The sequence below is a fragment of the Trachemys scripta genome, chromosome 7, assembly GCF_013100865.1.
Source record: "Trachemys scripta elegans isolate TJP31775 chromosome 7, CAS_Tse_1.0, whole genome shotgun sequence".
NCBI lineage: Eukaryota > Metazoa > Chordata > Testudines > Emydidae > Trachemys > Trachemys scripta.
The window spans coordinates 53523242-53547186 of NC_048304.1; the positions used below are offsets into that span (position 1 = coordinate 53523242).

General features: G+C 45.1%; 1 protein-coding gene across 35 annotated transcripts in view; it reads right to left on the minus strand.

Annotated features, from left to right (window-relative positions):
• The window catches only part of SORBS1 (sorbin and SH3 domain containing 1), a 210460-nt gene extending 186878 nt beyond the window's left edge, over positions 1-23582 (minus strand). For 19 of the 35 annotated variants that reach the window (XM_034777802.1, XM_034777797.1, XM_034777789.1 and 16 more), the window contains exon 1: positions 23469-23581. The gene's annotated coding sequence lies outside the window, so the exon portion shown is untranslated. Of the gene's footprint in view, positions 1-23468 lie in introns of all 35 variants that reach the window. The other 16 variants (XR_004646670.1, XR_004646672.1, XR_004646671.1 and 13 more) reach the window with 3 other exon arrangements.
• Positions 23583-23945: the final 363 nt, after the last annotated feature.

Sequence of the window (23945 nt, forward strand, 5' to 3'; positions counted from 1 at the left end):
CACGAAATTGAGATCATGAGCTGCACCTCACCTGCTACTGAGCAATATAACATACATCTGATACGAACCATGTGTACGCTTTATGCCAATGCTTACACAGTGCAAGTGTAGAAATACATTACAAGAGCAGCTCACCAATAACCTCATCTCAGAGATACATCAGAATAAGAGCATGAAAGACAAAAATCCAGCAATACAAAGCAAGAGGGAAAAAGAAAAATCAGCAGATGATTATCTGCTTAGTCAGGATAGACATGAGGTCAGGGGAAATGGAAGGCCTGAGTTTAGAGAATATCATTTTCTCTATTTCCTTAGAGTAAAAGGCAAAGTAACACGGAACTAACATCTGTACCCTATGTAACAACATAATGAAATTGAAGAGAGCAGAGAATTACAGGAACATGAGCAATTTTCACTAGCAATCTGTGGACTAAAGGACACAACCTAAAATATTTTAGAGGTTCATTCATGCAGATCATTTGGGGATGGAATGGGGAATTGTTTATACAGGAGGTGACTTGGTGAGCACCTTTTTTTGTTCCATTTGCTATTATTGAAAACACTTAATGGCCAAATTTTCAAACATGGGCATCTCAACAGGACATTTAGATCAATACATGATATATGGGCCAGATCCAAAGACCACGGAAATCAATGGGAGTATTTCAATTTACTTTGATGAACTTGAATCTGACACTATTTGCCTGTGTCTCTGTCTTCTATGACAAAGTGTAATTTAAGCATCCCAATGCAGAATTTGAATGTCTTTTTTAAGATGCCCACCTTTGAAAAATAAGCCAACTCCCAAGTGTTCAAAAATCATATGACTGGCTTAAAACTCAAGAGATTTTTACAAATATATTTAGAGATTTTTTTATTTGCCTTCTGGGCACTGAGCTTTTAGCAGTCACATTTTCAAGCTTTCCTCTGCAGCCAGCAGGGCTAGACACTTCCAAGAAAGAAACAAACACTGCAAGTCCTCCTAGTTGATCATATACATTGCAAGATTGCACCTCCTACTTCAGCCTTTCTTGCAGTGAAACAATAATCCTGAAGCTAGGACATCATAATGTCATGAAAGTAACTGTGGTTCCTCACAATTCAATGTTTTAAATTCCAATTTGATCCCTCAGGGAAATCAAAGAGTGGGAGAGAAAACAAGTCATTTAATAAAGGATTCTAGGTACCTAGTATATAATTTTAAATATCTGAACAACAATCTGAAATTAATAATGCGCAAAAAAAGGAATGGATTTACAGTTCACTGATACATTGGGTCCAAGTCATGCAATTCAGATCTGAATTTCCAAACTCCATACATCTAACTTCAGGACATTCTGATCCAGGTTTATGATTCAGTACATGAGTGGTATGCAGACCTCAGAACCAGATCCTGAAAAGCACCCACAAAGCTTGATCCAGGGATTTTGAGATCAGATACACCTCTGGGATTTTCCCCATATTAAAAACAGAAGAATTTGAGGGTGTTTTTTGTACTGCCATAGAGCACTTCATTGATCACTCTCACCCTACCCAGATGGAAGGAGAAAGATGACAAGGTGAGACAGGGTTTCTGATATTTTTTTTAAATTATGCCCTGTACAGCAAACAAACCATTCCATTTAATTTCTAGCCTGGACACTGAAAAGACAGGACAAGAGATTTGAGTAGAGAGGTATAAGGTGTAGGGGGCACTATGATCATCTAGCTACTTCTAATCTCAATTAAACATATGAGTGGCTCATTGGGTTATGTAATCTGAGAATTTAAACACAACACTACTTCTCTGGTGAGCATCACAAAGCTGTATTACCAAGCTTTAATTACATATTCAGCAGCATGTCTACCAAGATGAGGCTGCTGGAACTGCACCTGTCATAGCCACCATGCAGCCCTTTCACAGTAGCTTGATGCTGCCTTATCTGAACTTGCACCTGAACATTTAAAGGGACAAACTGTGAACTGTAAACTCTGTCCAAGTATCAGAACATGGGCCATCTGCTGGGGTTCTGAGCACTGAAATTGCTCAGGAAAACCTGATTTAGGAGGTCTTACACTGAAACCTCTCAAAGCAGGATTTACAAACCACAGAATATGTTTCAAGCTCTCCTTGAGAGGAAATGGGTAGCTGTTTCATTCCCAGGAGAAACCATGGTAATAATGATTATTCCAAATAGAAATTCAGCTTGATGATGACCTTCACAATAAGGAGGACAACTAATACACACACACACACACACACACACACACACACACACACACACACAGTGCAAGCTCTTACTGCGAAGGAGGATGTACCCTTTTAAGAATAGGGCATAATGGAATTCTTCTCCAAGGTATAAAGCAGTACTTCACCAGCAATGATTAAGGAAGGATGTGCATGCACTACAGCAGCGATTCTCAAACTTCATTGCACCATGACCCCCTTCTGACACCAAAAATTGCCACACGACCTGGGCAGGGGAGGGGCAGAGGGGATGAAGCCTGAGCTCCACCACACTGGGCTGAAGCCCTCAAGCTTCTGCTTCAGCCTTGGGTGGTGGGGCTTGGGCTTTGGCTTCAGCCTGGGCCACAGCAGTCTAACACTGGCCCTGGGGTTGTGACCCATTTTGGGGTCCCAACCCACAGTTGGAGAACCGCTGCCCTACAGCAAGGGTCTAGTGAGGGGAATCACTAGTGAGGGGATGTATTGTTTGTGCCTGTATTTTCCTTTCCTTTTGTTTTGTGTTTATATTGCATGTTTTGGTTATAAATAAATAGCTGGGACTGGATTTTCTGCATCTCTGTACTTGTGTAAGATGACACAGCTCCATTGATTTCAGAGGGCTTGTGGTAATTTACATCACCAGAGATTATGGTCTCATGAGTCTTTGCAGTTTGTGCTCTGAACACTGATGTCCTGAAGAGCCTCATAACACACACGGCAAAAAATATGTATAGGTGGAAGAATGGTTTGGCATAAAGAAAGAATTGAAGACTGATCAAATCCAGATTCCTCCAATCCAAGCTCTTTTGGATTTCATGGAGGTGAAATTCTGATTCAGATCTCTGGATACAATCCCAAAGTTAAAAGGGGTCTATTTTCTGGCTCTTTTATGGCCAAAATCCATTGAAATCAAATTAGTCAAATCCAAATGGAAACTCTAGCCCCAGTTCCATCTTGGACCACCTCCTTGGTCCATCTCCTAAAAGAATTCAAACCCAGCCTTGACTCTCTTTTGGTCAAGGGAGAGGGGAAAGGTTGAGGCTGAAAAAAGTTCAGTTAACTTTTTGCTGTCATGTTTTGCATTCTCCTTTTCTTCTTCCTGGTTGTGACTCAAAATGAAATCAGGAAAACATCATGAGACAGGCTTCTCTCCTAGTATTTCAGGGCCCAAAAAAAGTGTACGGAGAACAGGGCATGTTGTGGCAGTGACACTATGTAATGTGCACAGAATTTCTAGATTACAACACTAACAAATCCATAGCTATCCAGGACTTCACTAATGTCATTTTGCTGTACCTTGGCCACTTGGAATTTCTCTGCAACAGTGAGGCTAGAAAGCAGATTCTCTTCCTCCAAAAGCACAGATCCTTACCATTGAGTTAAGGGAGACTCAATAATAGCTATGTGCGTGTGGGTGGCACCTATGCAGGCCTGTAGCACCTGTGCGGGGGGGTGTCAGGGGGTCGTGAACTGGTCCCACGTGTGGGTGGGGGGAAATGGGGGCCTTTGGCTGGCCACTGCGGTGTCCCTTTGGGAAAAATACAGTCACCCTACTTAGAGTATGGTATACATACACTCCCAGCCAGTTCATTACAGTATTTAAACAAACCCCGGAAATTCTCATTGCTCATTACAGAATCCACTTGTCACATAATGTACGGGGGATATTTTAGCACTATAGTATTCCCAACCTGGCTCATAGAAAACTCACAAGAAACCCATGATACCACAAGATTCCAGAGAAAAGGGGTCAGATAGATTTGTACACACTTTAAGAAAAAACATCTCAGCTCTTCTATGCTTCTCTGAAAAGCAAATCATTTAAATTAGAGGCCTAAGTTTGAAAGTGTTGTCCTAAGTGATGAACAGAAGTTAGTAACAGAAAAGCAGAAGTCTAGAACTTGTTTAATGCCTGGAACTGAAGGAAGGGGTGAGAGTCAATGACTTGTCTTGTTGCCTAGCAAAGGACAACAAGTCTGTTTGTTATTGCCATTTAGCATCAGTCAAGCAGAGTCCCTGCCGCTCCCACCCACTTCAGCCTTGTGATGCACACAAACCGGACCTTTAGCAAAGTCAGCTTTATCAAGCAAGCCAGTGTGGCATAACTATGACCTGATTTTAAAACAAAAAATAATAGAACCACTCCCTGAAAACAGAATAACAGCTATTCCCCCCCCCCCCCCCCCAAGAAAACGAAGGGAGGCTCCTCAACTAATCCATTTTCAATGAAACAGAGCCTGCAAACAGAACAACATGACTGCAGCATAGAGATGCAGGCTGATCACAAGTATCGGGGGTAGCCGTAATAGTCTGTATCTACCTATGCATCTGAAGAAGTGAGGTTTTTACCCACTAAAGGTTATGCCCAAATAAATCTGTTAGTCTTTAAAATGCCACCAGACTCCTTGTTGTTTTAGTCTGATCACAGACTCTCACTGGTAGAATGCAATGGATACTTGGTTTGTTTTTACAACCCAGTAATATAAAAAGACATTTTCCATCACCCTCTGCTGATTTTCAGCAACACAAGCAATATTTGCTCATCACCCTCCTGTACCTAGTACTGACTTTTTCATTGATAAAATAAACACTTAAAAGGTGACCTTTAAATAAAGGTTTTTAAACAGAAAACAACAAATGTGTGTGATGCTCTCTCCTGCTTGTTCTTTATCTTTAAACTATCACTAATGTCCACTCCGGGTTCCTTCACTTGGAGGTCTCGGCTGTAGAATGTGGTTAGTCAGCCCTTTAAAATTCAACAACCTACTCCCTTTATAAACAACAGCTTTTCTCCCAACTGCTGATTCACGTGTTTGAGTTAAAGAGCTGCTTGGTTTATTGGTGGGGGAGGATATTTGGGTTTTTGCAGGGGTGGGGGAGAGGGGTGTTTGGTTTGGTTTTGGTTTTTAAAGTCCTTTAAACAATCTGAGTAAAAACTTCATCACTTCCTCTGTTTAATTAATCAGCTTTCACTTGCATTATAGCCCTGAGAGAATTCTAACAGATCCACAGTCATCCATAGAAGGAAAAAAAAAAAAAAAAAAGACTAGACACACATTTCTAATGTGGAAAAACAAAAAAAAGTCAGGAAAAAGCTTGGAATGGGGGAAAACATTCAAGCTTTTCTTATACAGTAGTAAAAACACATGCACACAAGAAGAGCACAGCCCTATTTTTTGTCTTTTCTTCAAAGCCCCCTCGCCAAAGAACAATAAACCAATTGCCCATTTTGTTCAATTCATTTGGAGGGGGAGAGAAGGAATACACATTCTGAATATTTATGATGGTGACAGCTTGGAACCCCTAGTGTGAAGTGAATTGCTCTGCATTTAGCTCATAAATGCTATTCTTAGACTCAAAAATTAAGTTTTGGAATCAACATTAAATTACAGAAAGTGATTATTATGAGATTTGCATAATAAGTGACAGGTTTTAATCAATAGAAATGTAATGTTCAAACCTAGACCTGCTTCCTGGTATGCAGGAAGGAAAGAGGCAGTGACAGTTACTATTTGGGAGTCAGATGGAAGGAAATTAGTGTGTTGAAAGCAGGGCTTTGGAGCTGGAGCGCGGAGCAACTCCGGAGCTGCAGGTTTTTGCCTGGAGCTGGAGCGGAGCCGGAGCACAGCTCCAAAGCCCTGGCTGAAAGCCCTGCCCATCAAACTGAACAATATTTTCTGTTTCCTTGGCCTCCCTTGCTGGCTGTTCCCACCTATTGTCTCTTGTTTTATACTTAGATTGTCAGCTTGTTGGGGGAAGGATCATCTCTGTGTTCTGGGTGTGTACAGCACTCAGTGCTATGGGGTCCTGAGCCATGACTAAACTCCAAGATGCTACAGTAACACAAATAATAAATACTAATCAATACCGAGTCCAATTATGCAGTTACTGTGGAACAGCCTCAGGCATCTAATTTTCCCCCTAAGGTGTGAGTACAAGGGGCAGCCTGGGCAGCAGAAAGAAATGATAGGGCTGGGGGTAGGCCTGAGCCCAGAACCACTATGTATCCCTGTCACTGCAAATATTCTCCTGTTGCCACAGTTAAAGGAGCATGGAAGGAAATGGAGAAAAACTAAGGGGAGATGGCAGCTATTATGTGAGGGCCTGGTGTGAGGGGACTGTGGGGAGCGCTGCAATTTCAGTTGATCTGCAGGAATTGACAGGTCCATTTATTTTAGTGCATGTTCTTTTTAAATGACAAGGGTGCCCAGAGCAGTGATGGGTGCGCCTTTATTACACTCCAAATCAAAATGTGCAACTGGACCTAGACCTGGGTTTAGGATTGGAACACCCAAACAATCTGTTTGGATCCAGATCTGGGTTCAGTCCCCATCTCTGTTCAGCAGCACTGCCCACTGAACAAAACACAGCAATTCAGGATGGTAATGACTAGCATTACAACACACGGCCCGTATCCTACATAGTTCATAGTGAGCCACAAACCGCAACATGGGATTGCAGCCTTTCATGGAAAAAGATGGTCCCCAACTGCTCAATGAACATAAAAGTAATTTTCTCAACATTGTATGGAGGGAGGGAAAAAACAGATTGAGAAGTGAAGGATAATAAATTCAACTTCTCCAAATCCTCAAACTAGCAGGTTCCCTAATCTCTGCCCACCCTCTCAGAAAAGGGGCAGTACAAAAGAAAATAGAGAAAGAACATAAGAATGGCCATACTGGGTCAGACCAAAAGATACATCCAGCCAGGGCCGGCTTTAGGCCAATTCCACCAATTCCCCCAAATCGGGCCCCGCGCCCAGTGGCAGGGCCACCGGGGTGGGGGCAAGTGGCCGAGAATCCCTTCCCTGGCTAGAGGCTCCTTTTTAATTTTTACTCACCCGGCAGCGCTCTGGGTCTTCGGCGGCACTTCAGCGGCAGGTCCTTCACTCGCTCTGGGTCTTTGGCAGCCCTTCGGCAGCAGGTCCTTCAGTGCCCCCAAAGACCCGGAGCGAGTGAAGGACAAACCGCCGAAGACTACCAGTGCCGCCCGGTGAGTACAAGCCCCACATGTTTTTTTACGTTTTTTTTTTTTTTTTTCCCCTCTCTCTCCAGTCATCCCTGCCGGGGCCCCGTCAAAACTGTTCGAATCAGGCCCCGCACTTCCTAAAGCCGGCTCTGCATCCAGCCCAGTATCCTGTCTACCGACAGTGACCAATGCCAGGTGTCCCAGAAGGAGTGAACCTAACAGGTAATAATCAAGTGATCTCTCTCCTGCCATCCATCTCCACCCTCTGACAAACAGAGGCTAGGGACACCATTTCTTAGCCATTGATGGACTTAACCTCCATGAAAAAAGCAACAGAGAGTCCTGTGGCACCTTTAAGACTAACAGCTGTATTGGAGCATAAGCTTTCGTGGGTGAATAACCACTTTGTCAGACGCATGTGTTGCTTTTTACAGATCCAGACTAACACGGCTACCCCTTTGATACTTAACCTCCATGAATTTATCTAGTTCTCTTTTAAACCCTGTTATAGTCCTAGCCTTCACAACCTCTTCAGGCAAGGAGTTCCACAGGTTGACTGTGCACTGTATGAAGAAGAACTTCCTTTTATTTGTTCTAAACCTGCTGCCCATTAACTTCATTTGGTGGCCTCTAGTTCTTATATTATGGGAACAAGTAAATAACTTTTCCTTATTCATTTTCTCCACACCACTCATGATTTTATATACCCCTATCACATCCCCCCTTAGTCTCCTCTTTTCCAAGCTGAAAAGTCCTAGCCTCTTTAATCTCTCCTCATATGGGACCTGTTCCAAACCCCTAATCATTTTAGTTGCCCTTCTCTGAACCTTTTCTAATGCCAGTATATTTTTTTTAGATGAGCAGACCACATCTGTATGCAGTATTCAAGATGTGGGCATACCATGGATTTATAAGCGTCAGCATTTAGGTGACAGACTGATCTTAAGTGCCATAATCTTCCAGTCAAGTTTTCCCCAGCAATGATTTTTCTACAACAGTGATATCTCATACATTCATGGCATTTTCCATCCATTGGGATCCCAAAGTACTTCACAAACCACATGCAGCATAGGAATTGCGTTATCCGTCACAGCCATCTCTGGGCTAGATTGCAAGAGCTGTTTAACAGCATGCCACAATGTCATGCAACAGGCAGGGGATTATACTGCACCCAGGGGATTATACTGCACAGTCAGCACTGTAGGGGGAAAGCCAGAGCCCCAAGATGGCACTGAAACAAGACACCAGGGTTAATGGCCCTCCCCTTGTGCAAAGCACACTGGCCTTTTTAATAAGATCCTGACCACATGAGCCTATCACCTTGAGAGCACAGTGGCCTCTAGCACCATGCAGTGGCATTGTTTCAGTACTGATTCAGAGGGAAGAGTGGCCCCTACTGAGCCACCAACACCACTTCCTCCAGCATCTGTGTTTCTAGGCAAACTGGAATACAAGAGACATACATATCAACTGAGCAGATCACTTTCCCTGGGCAAAAGTGAGAATGATCGTCTTTTGCACTATTCATTTAAGGATCTCACCATACAAAATTAGACATCATAACCTCTGTGGCAGTTAGGCAAGCATCCCCCCAACTTTGCAGGCAGGGAAATTAAAGGGCAAAGAAGGTTGTGTGATTTGCTCAAGATCATGCACTAAGTCAGAAACAGAGCTAGGAATGGGATGTCCTGTCTTATGAATACCACACCGAGAGGAAGGGTAGGTGATTCACAGAGCCCTGCCCCAAAATACTTGCAAACTAGAATACAGACATGAGGCCAGGTACCCCGGAACAGGTGAGGCCAGGGGGCCTTGAGGGCAAGCAACAAGGGAGAAGGGGCGGAGAGGAGAGAGAGAGGGGGCAGGGCCTTGTGGGAAAGAGGTGGCATGAGGGCAGGGCCTTGGGGGAGGGGCAGAGTGGGAGTGAGGGACAGTTCAGGCACCGGTCCCCCCACCCCCTTCCAGAGAGCTTCAGGCACTCCTGCATGAGGCAACAAGTAGAGGCTGGAATAACCAAGAGGGTGCCCAGCAGGTGTTAGACATAAATAAGGGCATGTCTACACTACAAAATTAAGTTGACTTAAGTTAGGTCGACCTACAGCCACCTCAGTAATTAAATCGGCGCTTCATGTCTACACTATGCTTCTTCTGTCGGCAGTGTGCATCCTCACCAGGAGTGCTTGCACCAACTTAAGTGGGTAATTGTGTGGCACTGTAGCCCTAAGGCCGTGTGGCTCCAGCTATCTACCCCCAGGTTCCAGCTGTCAAAGGCAGCAACAGGCAATGTAAGCAATGCTGTTTCTATACAGACACTGCATTGCCCTAACTACACCAATGTAAGCGCTATGCCTCTCGTGGAGCCGGAGTTATTAGGTCGGCATAGCGAGCAAGTTAAATCAATGGGAGGAACACTGCTGTATAGACGCTTACATAGTGAGGTTGACATAAGCTGCCTTTTGACATAAGCTGCCTTATGTCAACCTAACTCTGTAATGTAGACCAGGCCTTAATGAGCAAGTTTCCCCTGACACACTACTCCATATTCAAATCACTAGCTGGTGTGAAGTGCCATATGGGCATATTCAGTATTTCAGAAGATGATGGGTTCTTGCCACTTAGATGCACACAGAAGAGTAGAAGGAAGCCACCACAGTCCAAGCCCATCCAACCCCCTGGGTCCAAGCTCGGGTGGCTAGCCTAAGCCACCGAGTGTGTAACAAAAACCATAGTGCTATTTTTTTCATGCTACCTCAAGTGGAGCTAGTGCGCGTCTGTCTCTCTGGGCTCGGAGGCTTGTGGACCTACCCCCTAGAGGCTTGTCTACACAGCGGCTTTAAGGAAGAAGTATAAAAATTTTAGGTTAGCAGGAAACAATGATCATTCAGCATCTTGCCCTCAGCCTGGGGCCTGTGTGTTCAACAGAGTGCCTGTACTGAGAGGTCTATGATACACACCACACCCACCTTCTTTGCACAGCTGAGGGCCACTTTACTAGGAGGGAAATTCTTCTGGGTGTCAACAGGGCAAATGGCTTAGCATTTGCTATGAGTTTTGGCACAGGCTATGAGATACTGCTGGCATTTTGGTTGTTGTGGCACTCAGGCCCTTTTGCATCATTTGAAACTGAGGTGCTGCTAGAGTCCAGCAAAGGACTAAACAAGGCCATTGTGTGGGTTCCACATTCCCGCTCTCTCACTCTCAGACCAAGTCCACTCAGTTAAAAGTCGGACGATTTATTTAATGACCAGCCTTGCCATCTCAGCCTGGGAACTTCCTGGTCCTGATCTAAAGCTAGGGTTACCATATCTCAAATAAAAAAAAGAGGACCCTCCACAGGCCCTGGCCCCGCCCATTTCCCCACCCCTAGCCCCGCCCCAACTCCACCCCTTCCCACTCCCAGCCAGGGGGAAAAGGGCTCCCCAGCGCTACCGGCTTCAGGGTTTGCCAGGCAGCCCCCAGACCCTGTGCCCCCAGCCGGCGCTTCCCCAGCGCAGCTGGAGCTCGGGAGGGGAAGCGCAGGGTCTGGAGGCTGCCCGGCAAACCGTGAAGCCAGTAGCGCTCAGGCTTTGGGCAGCCCCTATGCCTCCGGACCCTGCGCCCCCAGCCGGGCACTTCCACTCCCGGGCTCCGGCGGCGCAGGGTCTGGAGGCACGGGAGCTGCCCGAAGCCGGTAGCGCTCGGGCAGCCCGGCTCTTAAACAGAGCCGAAGAGGAGCAGAGCCTCCAGCCGCGGCGGCTCTGCTCCTCAGCGCTCGGGCAGCCCGGCTCTTAAACAGAGCCGAAGAGTCGGGGAGGAGCAGAGCCGCCATTTTCCCGGACATGTTCGGCTTTTTGGCAATTCCCCCCGGACGGGGGTTTGACTGCCGAAAAGCCGGACATGTCCGGGAAAAAGAGGACGTATGGTAACCCTACCAAAGCCCACAAGTTAACAGGAGTCTTTCCAGGGACTTCAGTGGCTTTGGATCAGGCCTTTTGCTCTTACATGGGACTCCCAGAGTCTGCAGCTGATAGTTTAGGCTGATGAAGCATAAGGCATAGTGTCATCCGGCTCATACTGTGTCCCAGCTCTGCTGGCTCCACAATGCCAGCACCAGTACATTTGTATGGGTCAATCTAATCAGTTTTTAATACATTTTTCAATGAGCACAAACAGACTTGCAGTCTGAATTGCTTTTGTTCTAAATAAAGAAAAAAACCACAAACAAAGAACAAAAGTAAATTCTCCATGAGATAGCAAAGTGCAGCTCTCAGCTCTGTCTTGTGAAGTGGCAGTAGCCTATCCAGACTCCTAACAACTAGAGGTCCATACACCTCACCACAGAAGCAGATCTATTGAGTCAGGAGGTGTCTCTCCATTCCTACTGGAAGTGAGAAAGCCCAACCCGATGGCAACAAACAGCGAAATAAGAGGCCTGGGATCTTTTAAATTAAAACCCCCAACCAAGGAGGAACAGATGTACAGAACACGCAAACCCAGGAGAAGGAAGATTAGCAGGGATTGTACAGACTGCAGCTACAATCAGGAAAAAAATATTCCCCTCCATTCTCATGCCCTGAACAGAGCCATTTTATATGGGGTGGTTACCCTGCTCCTGCCCTAAAGGGCTTAAAACAGCCCAGAAGGCGGCTATGGCTGGGGTAATAAGCCTGGGCTGATTGGGGAAAGTGGGCTCAGCTGTGGCCATGCTCCGATCAGGCCCAGCTGGCCTGTATAAAGAGGCTGGGAGCCCAGCAACACACACACATACGTTGCAGTGAGCTAAAGACACAGTACCTGAGTGGAGCAAGGCTAGGGAGCTCCAGCCTGGAAAGCCCTAAGCTGTGGCCTAGCAGAAGGCCAAGGGCTACTGGGGGTTGCAGAGGGCAGCCCAGGGGTAGGCCAAGGCAGCAGCTCTAAACCCAACCTTGCCAGTGATGAGTAGGCTGATACTGCAGTCTGCCCCAGGGCGTGGGGCTTGATGATGACTGGCAGTAGCCTTATACTGAGGCAAGGTGGGAATAGTGGGTGGGGGGTTCCCTGGGGAGGGGAGACCCTAAGACTGAGGGGTTCCTGCTAGGGGGCAGCACCCCAGGTACAAGGGCACAGGAGGCTAGAGGACAGGCGGCTCACTGGCTTGCAGAGGGCGCTCCTGGGTTGATGAGCTAATTCCCAGAAGAGACCAGCAGGAGGTGTCCCAGGGGTGAGTCTGCCCCTCTACACAGGTATTTGAATGCGATACTTGCCTGACCTACACCCATAGCTGAACAACAGGATTCCCCCATTTCTGAAGGGCTGCTGAAATGGGACCTGTGCAAGTTTTGGGCCTGATGCAAGATTTCTCTTTGAGTTCCTATTGTTTGCAAGCTAGCAAGAAGGCATAGACTAATCAATTCACTGAAGATCACTGTTGTAGCTGCATGACATCCACATTGTATTTCTCTACTAATTAGAAATAAAACACAATTAAAATAATTTAAATGGAATGATGCCCCGCCAGTGTCATTATCACAAAGACTGCTTAGCAGTTTTCTCCCATGTACACATCCATTCTGTCCCAAGAATGAGGACAGTCTTAGGGGGTATTTTTTGTTTCTCTCTATGTGCATAATTGTTATGAAAGCCTGCACAGGTGTCCAACAAACTGATGCAATAAATTAAATATACTTTAAGAAATATAATAAAAACCTACTGTTAATAAAGAGAAAGGATTACAAGGCCTGCAGGCCTATACATATAGTGGGTACTATCCATCGGTCTGATAAAAGCTAGCCATCCATCTGACATTAGTACCTTTAATACTTGTCAGTATTTTCCCATGGACAATGTAGCCCATATTTACATAAAGAAGAACAGGAGTACTTGTGGCACCTTAGAGACTAACAAATTTATTAGAGCATAAGCTTTCGTGGACTACAGCCCACCTATGCATCCGAAGAAGTGGGCTGTAGTCCACGAAAGTTTATGCTCTAATAAATTTGTTAGTCTCTAAGGTGCCACAAGTACTCCTGTTCTTTTTGCGGATACAGACTAACACGGCTGCTACTCTGAAACCTGTCATATTTACATAATCTGTGTATTACTGCACAGAAAGCACTTGGGGACAACGAATGTCTCTTACTGTGTGTTTGTATGGTGCCTAGCACCTGGGGGCCTAATCCTGGTGCCCCTACATGCAATTTTAGTTCAAGTAATAATGAGAACCTGTTATAAAAGAGGACAGGGACTAAGATTTATTATTTACTATCTTTGTTATGGACATCCAAAAACTGACAGTGTGTAATTCAGCACCTGTTTTAAAAAGGAAGGCAATGAACTCTTCAGGAGCCATTGTACAAAGCTTCTGAAATAGCCCGACTTCAGCAGGCAAAGATTTACAGGTATTTTAGAGAGGTTCAAGCTACTAAGTTCAAATCCAAATTTCTCCAATGTCTGGGGAATTTCTATCAGTTGTAATAAAACATCTCACTGATATGGCAGAACTGAAAATGGCCAGACAGGTGGCAAATTGTGATTTCTACTTCTGACTGGCTAAGAATCGCATGCATCCCTATTATTTTTATTAGCACATCTCTCCCACCCCATGTTTGTCTCATCCACTTGTTAGGTCTTGTCTCTTATGATCTCTTTGGAGCAGTTACTATTTACTATAGCTGCTTGTACAGCACCTCGCAGAATGTGGCCTTAGCTTGGCTGACCTCTAGATGCTACCAGAATCTAAATATTAAAAAATTCACAACTCTTTTCAAAGGTGACAATTACCCCAAAAAGGCAGAACTTGAGTGAGACAATAGGGGAAGTCAAGACAAAGGATTCTAAGCCAGGATATAGTGCGAAGCATGTGCTTTAGATGTGTGTTCTCTTTTCAAATATTAGATGAGTGTAAAGTGGTTCCTAGTTTACTGAGGGTTATTTTCCCCTCTGTTCTTGGAGACTTCAAAAAAGAAAGAGAAGGGGGAAATATCAATAGATGTGAGCTAAACCACTACTAAAAAGGTGTAAAATATTTAGCAGGTTCTTTTAATAATTAACCAGCCCAGGAGTTTGTGAGCTCTCTATATTGATGGCACTGCACAGGTCTTGTCAAAGAAGAAACCAAACTAATCGCCTATTAAAATGTGTTATCATGGGTATGCTTCCAGGGTTTGGGAGGCTACACTGCCTCAGCAGAGGCTGTCGTGCATAACCATTTCCCTGAAGATCTTTCTTTGGGGTTTGAGTATATGTTGCATTCTTCCCTTTGGGATGATGTATTGAACCTAATAGGTTTCTGAATGTTTTTTCTTGAAACACACATTACATGAGAACAGGTTATAAGACTTCAGTGGTAACTGATATTACACACTGCCCATATCGCTACGTCCATGCACAAATATCATCTATGATCTCTCTCAGAGTAGAGGAGAGACAGGCCTCAGTTTCAATGAAAAGAAAGAAGATTCTTTGCTAAGGCTGCTGGACACAGATAGAGATCCACGACGAGCCATGGGGTCTTTCTCCTAAAATGACTCTCACGGTCTGTACTGCTTACTATCACCATACAAGGTCTTCCTAAATCCTAGCCTGGACTCAGCAATCAAGGGGTAGACCGCTAACTATGGCCCAATATCCAACCTCCTAATTGAGGAGGTCCCCTGGGGAAATCTGTGGGCAGAGGATAAAAGAACAAACTGGCTTGAAACAGAAAAGCGGGCACAACTCCTGGAGCAGGAAGCAGCACTGACAAATACTGGATTGCACATGGGTAGTCTCAGAAGTTCAAGACTGAAGTCTGCAGCTGACCCCAAAAGATCAACAGATTGGGGAGACAGACAGACACACAAATTTTGCATGTCTTCTAGAGATGGGGTTAGAAGCAGGAAGCTTTTCTGAGCCAGTATTATCTTAAATTCTTCATCCAATGGTTTATTTAAACATAGTTCAGCTCTTTGGCCACTGTCAAACTGTCAAATTTCTCTCATTATTTGCTATTTGAACTGTGTGACTGGTCAGTTGAGTCACATGCTATGGTTTCTGTGCCCTGACTGGCTGATTCCCAAACACAAGATGGCAGCCTTCGAGGTGGAAAAAGGGGTAATAGTGTGGTTGCAAAATCTGCAGATGACACAAAACTACTCAAGATAGTTAAGTCCAAATCAGACTGTGAAGAGTTACAAAGGGATCTCACAAAAGGCAACAAAATAGCAGATGAAATTCAATGCTGATAAATGCAAAGTAATGCACATTGGAAAACATAATCCCAAATATATATATATAGAACGATGGGATCTAAATTAGCTGTTAACACTCAAGAAAGATCTTGGAGTCATTGTGAATAGGTCTCTGAAAACACCCACACAATGTGCAGCAGCAGTCAAAAAAGTAAACAGAATGATGGGAATCATTAATAAATAATAAGACAGAAAATATCATATTGCCTGTGTATAAATCTATGGTACTCACATCTGGAATATTGCATGCAGATGTGGTTGCCCATCTCAAAAAAAGAGGATATTGGAATTGGGAAAGGTATAGAAAAGGGCAACAAAAATTAAGGGTATGGAACAGCTTCCATATGAGAGATTAATAAGACTAGGACTTTTCAGCTTGGAAAAGAGATGACTAAGGGGGGGGATATGATAGAGGTCTATAAAATCATGACTGGTGTGGAGAAAGTAAATAAGGAAGTGTTATTTACTCCTTCTCATAACACAAGAACTAGGGGGGGGGGTCACCAAATGATATTAATAGGCAGCAGGTTTAAAACAAACAAAAGGAAGTATTTCTTTACACAATGCACAGTCAACCTGTGGAACTCTTTGCCAGAGGATGTTGTGACAGCTAAGACTATAACAGGGTTCAAAAAAGAATTAGATAATTTTATGGAGGATAAGTCCATCAATGGCTATTAGCCAGAATGGGCAGGGATGGTGTCCCCAGACTCTGTTTGCCAGAAGCTAGGAATGGGCAACAGGGGATGGATCACTTGATGATTACCTGTTCTGTTCATTCCCTCTGGGGCACCCGGCATTAGCCACTGTTGGAAGACAGGATACTGAGCTAGATGGACCTGTGGTCTGACCCAGTATGGCTGTTCTTATGTTCTAATGGATGTCGAGTACTTCTGAAGCAAGTCCATTTCACACAGGTATTCAGCAACATGAACATTCTAGGGAGCAAAAACTGTCCTATAAACAGTTCCAAAAACTGAGCCAATGAAGGGGAGTTAAATAATAATAGCAAAGACATGTCTTATTTGAACAAACACTTGCAAATATTTTTCCCGTGTTTGCACAGCCCCAATCAGAGGGGAATGGGAGCAAATAGTTATCTTTATGGGTTAAAGAGATCACCCTGTTTAAACAAGGAGATGTACTAAATTGTAAATACCATTAATGACAGACAAAAGTCCACATATGCACCTCGACTGAGACAGCTTCAAAGATGCTCCATGATCCACAGTGAACATGGTATATTTAGACTCACAGAGTTGACAATAGACTCACAGACTTTAAGGTCAGAAGGGACCAATGTGATCATCCAGTCTGACCTCCTGCACATTGCAGGCCACAGAGTCACACCAACTCCTGAAATGGACCCCTAACATCTGGCTGAGTTACTGGAGTCCTCAAATCATGGGTTAAAGACTTCAAGATACAGAGAATCCACCATTTACACTAGTTTAAACCTGCAAGTTACCCACGCCCCGGGGGGGGGGGGGGGGGGGGGGGAGAGCAATAAACCTTCTGGGTCTCTGCCAATCTGACCTGGGGGGAAATTCCTTCCCGACCCAAATATGGCGACCTGTTAGACCCTGAGCATGTGGGCAAGATCCACCAGGAAGATACCTCGGAAAGAATTCACTGTAGTAACTCAGAGCCCTCCCCACCCAGTGTCCCATCTTCATGGATCCCTTAGATCATCTCACCTAACATCTTGCATCAAACAGGAACAATCCTATTGCTATTCCTTCCCAGAGCTTATATAACCTTCTCTTGGACCTCACTAGCCACTGCACCTTGGGCTTGTGCTGGGGTAGAACACAGAATAACTCAAGCTTCTGTTAAAATTCCAGTTGTGCAGAACCTAAACCTGGCCTCTTCCTCCCGTCTGCTCCCAGGGCCCCCGAAAGGAGGCTTTTTATCACGTTACTAATGTGCCTCACCCCTCCTTGACTTGGAAAGACAAACTCTCAGAGTGGATTTAGGCTTGAGGACCGCCCTCTCTTGGCTGCTCTGCTGAGACTGCCAGCTAGGGTGCCAGATAGTGTCCCTTATGGTGGCTTGTGAGGGATATGGAGTGGGGCACTAGGGAAACCAATAGAGATAACTGAACAGCAGCAGTTTCTGGTCCTTCAATCCAGGTGTCACCCGATCTGCAAGGACATTACATTCCTTTGGGATTTGCCATGATTGTGAACTTTTGGTCCTTACTGACCAGGGTCAAATTTAAACTGGTTACAAAGGTAAAAGGTTCTGTGTCCCATTACCAATCCCCTCATCCAGACACTGCCATCATGAAAAATCATCATTCTAACTTAATTTATTTTATTTTAAGAAAAAAAAAAATCAGCCAAACTTTGCTAGAGCTGGTAAAGTCTACCTGATTTATTCAAGGCCAGAATGGTCCATCTGTCCTTTGGGGGGCACACATATTGGCAATATTTTGTAAACATCTTGTTCCTAGAAAGACCAATATGGCTATGAATCACATTAATGGGTCAACTGCATTACTGCTATTTTGTTTCCTATGTACCTAAGATGACAGGGCCATTGAAGATTCCCATCCATAGTGTTACTGGATGAATTCTCTGCAGGTTCTTGGAATAACAGGAAACGGAAATTATTTCAATGGTATTCCTAACAATAAATCAATACTTTGTATTTTACACTAGGGCCTCTTTGCTACAAAGCTTGTAATGTTTGTAAAGAGGTTAACAAACTTTAGACCTCAATGCATCCTTAAAAGCTTGACAATGGATATACAAGGATTGTTTCATCCACCCCTAAAATGCAGCCACCTTTGTGGCAGCATGTTGGAACAACACACAAAACACTGCATAACATTTAGGACAGGAAGTAAACAAGAAAACTGCAAACACTTTAAACTGCATGGATGTGGAATTAAGTCTGTGGAACTCTAATTATGGTTACCCAGTAAGTTATATGGGGTTTTCCATTGAGACATATTGTTATTCAATTGCGTTGCTCAAAGTGTGAGGCTGACACCTCTTACTGAGTAGACTCCAAAGTCTTCCAGGGGTGATCAAGCCAGTCTGGAGAAAAATGACGTGAGGAGAAAAACAAAAACAAAAGACTCAGCAAAACCAGAGTCTGGTGCGAATTTACTGACCATTCAAACCTTTCACCTCATTAGTAATCACTTGCCTTTCCATGCCATAGGTCTGGTATACACTGAAACGTTATATTGGCATGTAGCTATATCAATCAGGGGTATGAGATTCTGGGTACTCTCCATTTTTGAAAATTTGATTCCTTGTTTAGGCTCTTAATAAGAATTTAGGAGCCTAAACTTTAGATTCCAATTCTAAAAATCTTGGCCGGAAAGTTTAAGCTCTAACCTCCTAGCCTCCCCAATAAGGATGGCAAACCCATCGGAATAAAACAACCTACCCACAACTATGAGCCTCAAGGACTTGTGTTAATATTCATTCATATTCATCACTGGAGATTTTTAAGAACAGGTCAGACAAACATCTGCCAGGAATGGTCTAGATCAGTGATTCCCAAACTTGTTCTGCTGCTTGTGCGGGGAAAGCCCCGGTGGGCCTGGCCCGTTTGTTTACCTGCCACGTCCGCAGGTTCGGCCGATTGCAGCTCCCACTGGCCGCGGTTCACTGCTCCAGGCCAATGGGAGCTGTGATCGGCCGAATCTGCGGACGTGGCTAGTAAAACAAACTGGCCCGGCCTGCCAGGGGCTTTCCCTGCACAAGCGGCGGAACGAGTTTGGGAACCACTGGTCTAGGTAATACTTAGTCCTGCCATGAGTGCAGGGGACTGGACTAGATCAGTAGTTTTCAAACTTTTTTTCTGACAACCCAGTTGAAGAAAATTGTTGATGCCCGCAACCCAACAGAGCTGGAGATGAGGGGTTTGCGGTGGGGCGGGGACTCAGGGCTGGGGCAGGGGGTTGGGATGCAGGAGGGGGTCAGAGCTCCGGGTTGGGGGTGCAGGCTCTGGGGTGGGGCTGGGGATGAGGGGTTTGGGGTGCAGGAAGGGGCTCTAGGTTTGGGGGGCTGAGGGTAGGGGCAGGGGGTTGAGGTGCAGGGTAGGGGCACGGTCTTACCTCGGGCAGCTCCCGGTCAGCGGCACAGTAGGGGTGCTAAGGCAGGCTTCCTGCCTGTCCTGGCACCGCAGATTGCGCTGTGTCCCGAAAGTGGCCAGCAGTAGGTCTGGCTCCTTGGCGGAGGTGTGCAAGCAGCTCCACGCAGCTCTCACCCGCAGGCACCATCCCCTGGCCAATGGGAGTGTGGAGCTGGTGCTCGGGGCAGGGGCAGCACGCAGAGCCCCGTGCCTCTCCCCGCCTAGGAGCCAGACCTGCTGCTGGCCACTTCCAGGGCACAGCGTGGTATCAGAACAGGTAGGGACTATCCTGCCTTAGCCAGGCAGCACCGCTGATGGGACTTTTAACGGCCCGGTCAGCGGTGCTGACCAGAGCCGCTGCGACCCAGCGCCTTACATTTTATGACTCAGTACTGGATCGCAACCCAGTTTGAAAACCACTGGACTAGATGACCTCTTGCCCAGAAAGAAGATTTAATGGCCAGATTACAAATAAACTAGGCAGGGCTAGCTGTAAATTTAGGAGCAGCACATGGGGCTCCCATCAATGCTTGTCTGTAATTCAGTCTCAATTGCCCCAGCCAGGAGAACTGTAGAAGCATCAGAGCTACCTCATGGGCACATGGAACACATTTATCATTGCTCTCCCTTGTGGCTGGTGCTTGGAGCCAACTCCCACAGCTAAACATCTTCATCTTGCTGGGGGGAGGGGTACTTCAGAGCAGACCCTTTGGCAGTGGTGAAGATATAGCTACATGTGGGAGTGCCTGGAGATATCCTCCAGAATGACTTTCTAGGGAAAGCAGAAAGCTATGTCACTGGGAGGCAGCACGATCTAGTGACCAGGCCACTGGCCTGGGAGTTATGTTCCCGGCTCTGTCACTGGCCTTGGGAAATGTTCTATGCCTCTTTCTCCTTCCGTTCTTTACTTTGTCTGCCTCGATTGTAAGTTTTTCGGGCCAGGCCTGCCTCGTGCTATATGTTCATATAGCACCATGGGGCCATGGTCTCAGCTGGGGTTCTACTGTCATACAAATCATGTTTATGCCACAAGGGTTAAGGCTAGGTCAGCACATGCATTACACAATATATAGGTAGTATAGGGCCCAATCCTGCTATGTGTCTTCATGTGCATAGTGCCACTAAGGTCAATGGGCTTATGCACATGAATGAAGGTTTCAGGATCAGACCACTGGACTTTTAGTCATTCCCCTAGCTTAATGTAAAGAAAAATGCAGCAAGAGAATAGATTTCATCAGGGTGGAGATCCAAAACCTAAACACCCTATTTTGTTAACCCCCCCCCCCCCCCCCCCATAAGGCTAATTTGGTATTCCCATTTACCCTGTTTTATAAGGCAAAAACAAAGAGGCACTCACTGAAATTAAGAGCCAAACATTTAAAGCAGATCCAAAGCAACACTTTAGGGAGTTTAGGCAATAGATAATTAACCAGTGGAGCTCACTGCTGCAAGATATCAGCAAGTCAAATCATTTCCTATCCATTTCATAAATGAATAAGCAAAGCAGCTTTGGTGATATTAAGTAGGATAACTACATTCAAGGACCAACAACTGTTGCCCAACCCCATCTTTGAATGATGACTCTCCCCCCCCCCCCCCCCCAATACTCTCACATATAGCACTCTTTTCAAAATAAGAAATGTAATTTAAGTGAAGAACAGTAATTTAAACCTTTCCTCAGATGCTCCCTTCTCTAAAGCTGCCACTGTGGTAATTCAGCATTTTCAGTATGCTTCAACATTTCACTGACATCTCCCCAGCCCTTGCACCCTTTCCCTCAACAGCAAGTGGAGAACGTGCAACAAGAAACCGGCTTATCACATTATCTCCCCTTGTCATACTCCTGTAATTTTGTACTCTCAACATCACCTGTGCAATTACTGAGGGACGAGGCACCTGAAAATACTACTCATTTTGAACATAGAATAATTCTTACTTTTCAAATTTCTAGCTTAGCCCTCCATGCATACAGAACATATTAGAAACCACTTTTTTTCTGGATAGAATGTGTGTGTATTGTGGAATAAGTCTACTGTGTTCTAAAGGTGGCACAACACTTGTGGTTTTGATTGTCTAAACATCAGTGTATTTGCATGTTTCTCTATAGATTTACTGTACTGGGGTTGGCTTTATAGAGTAGACTATTTTAAGATAATCAATAAATCTAAACGACCTATCTAAACAGAAAGTGTGAGTGAAGAACCAGTGCAACACAATCACTAACGTATCAATGCTAGTATAAGAGAAGCAACATGGTTAGAGCACTAGTCTGGGGACTCAGGAGACATGGGAGCTATTCCCAACTCTGTTACTGAGCTACTACTTGACCTTGGGTGAGGCACTTAACCTCTCTGGGACTCTGTTTCTCCTCTCACCCTTTGTCTGTCTTGTCTCTTTGGCTGTAAGCTCTGTGGGGCAGGGAGTGTCTCTCACTATGTCTGTACAGCACCTAGCACCAGGGGTCCTGATCTCAAATAATATAGATTTTTAAAGCACTACTGTACAAATTATAGTTCAGGGAGAGCACTGCCAACACAAGCAGAACAAAAATACTGAGTGCAGGAGCACAGCAGCAGCTAAAAGTCAGTAAACCATTCCCCCTTTTCCCTTAGATAGATACACAGCACACCCTTGCTTGGCCAAATCCCATTCATGAAGTTCCAGGTTCCACTCTAAGTGGAGCTTTTGCTTTAGGAACTAACATTGATTCAGGCAGTTTGGAGGCATAGCAGCCTCAAGCTTGGCATGAGCACAGTACACTCACTGTTTAAAAATCAAACACGTACAAGCTGGAGAACAGGCAGTTTTGCTGAAATGAGATCTGCACAGCAGGGCAGAAATGGCTTTCCCATTACCCTAATAGGCTAACAAACAAACAAGTGATATTCTTGCTCGTGGCAAGACACAATGATGATTTCTCACCGTCCCCAAGACACCTTACAACAGGAGCAGAAACACCAGGGATGCAGGATCTGACATGTAAATAAAAGAGTGGACTGTAAATACAGCCCTTTTCAGGGACATAATTAAACTGCTGTGAATTCACAAGCACCAAGACATCTACCCCATCCGTCAGGGCCAGGCAACAGGGATACCTGAAGCTGTTGCTGTTTCCCCCCCCCCCCCCCCCACTCCTGAATTTTTTATTGACAGGTCTCTCCACGGAAATGCACGGACCACACGAATCCTTGGGAACAATGGAGTGATCTAGATTAACCAATAGCCCCCTCCCCACCCAGAGACATTTTCTCCTTCCAGCCTTGTATTTTATTCAAACTACAGCAAGTGTTGATTCCCCAAAGTAGAGTGTTCTCGGTGTGCAGCACGCACGGCGGCATTCATGCACTGCTGACTTGAAAATTGCATTATCTGCAGCCACTGATGAATGAACAACTGTAATACATACATCCTGCTTTTAGCTCTCCCAGGGCTGGGAGATGAAGCCTTTCCACAGAAGATGTAGTTTTCTTAGTCCAAACTAGGGTGACCAGACAGCAAGTGTGAAAAATCAGGACAGGGGGTGGGGGGTAATAAGAGCCTATATAAGAAAAAGACCCAAAAATCGGGACTGTCCCTATAAAAATCGGGACATCTGGTCACCCTAAGTCCAAACACCCGTAGAGCACGTATGTGTATATTTCCCCTTGTGTTAACCAGGATGTTCTATTTGTGCCCACCCCAAAACCAAAATTCCATTTCTGTTTAAAGCCATGATTACAAAGTCTACATCTGCAATCTCCTTAACCTAAAGGCTCTGTAATAAATCTTTGATTTGTATAAAAATTGTGGTGCAACACAACAATGTCTAGAATACAGAGACGAGACTAAAATCCTACAGCATGATGGCCTTTTACAGAACACCTAGTCGTCCTAGCTACGATGGCCTCAGTAATAAAATGGACCCCTCGGGATTCCTTAATGCGGTGTAAGTGGGGGGGGGGGGAGTTGAATTACTAGCTACCACATCTGGAAAAGATCTGGCTTGATGAAAAAGTTAAATGCATAGATGAGCTTACCTTGCAAATGAATCGACAGCTTCCTTGCTCCGAGAACACTACATGCTGCAGATTTGCTGTTCTGTTTTTCTGTGGCATGAAGTCCTGACTTCACAGAGACACGAGCAGCTGGCCAATGGGCTGTGTTTCCTCCCACCTCATTAGAATGGCTCTGGAATCATCCACTCCGGCAGAGCTCAGTTGGCAAGCCTCACAAATGATTCCTTCTCACCAACGCAACAGCAAAAATGGAAAGGGTCTGTGCTTTGCACTGGAAAAAAAAAACAAGGAGGGCTGATAAGAGTGCAATCAGACTTACTCTTCATCCACCAGGCAGCTTCTGCGCTGGACTAGCCAGATGGCTAAGGCTCAGGTGAAACATCAAGGGATGTGAAATATCAGAGGGGTAGCCGTGTTAGTCTGAATCTGTAAAAAGCAACAGAGGATGTGGTATCCCCTTTCTACACTTGTTGCAGGCTTCCGTCACTCCTAATCCCA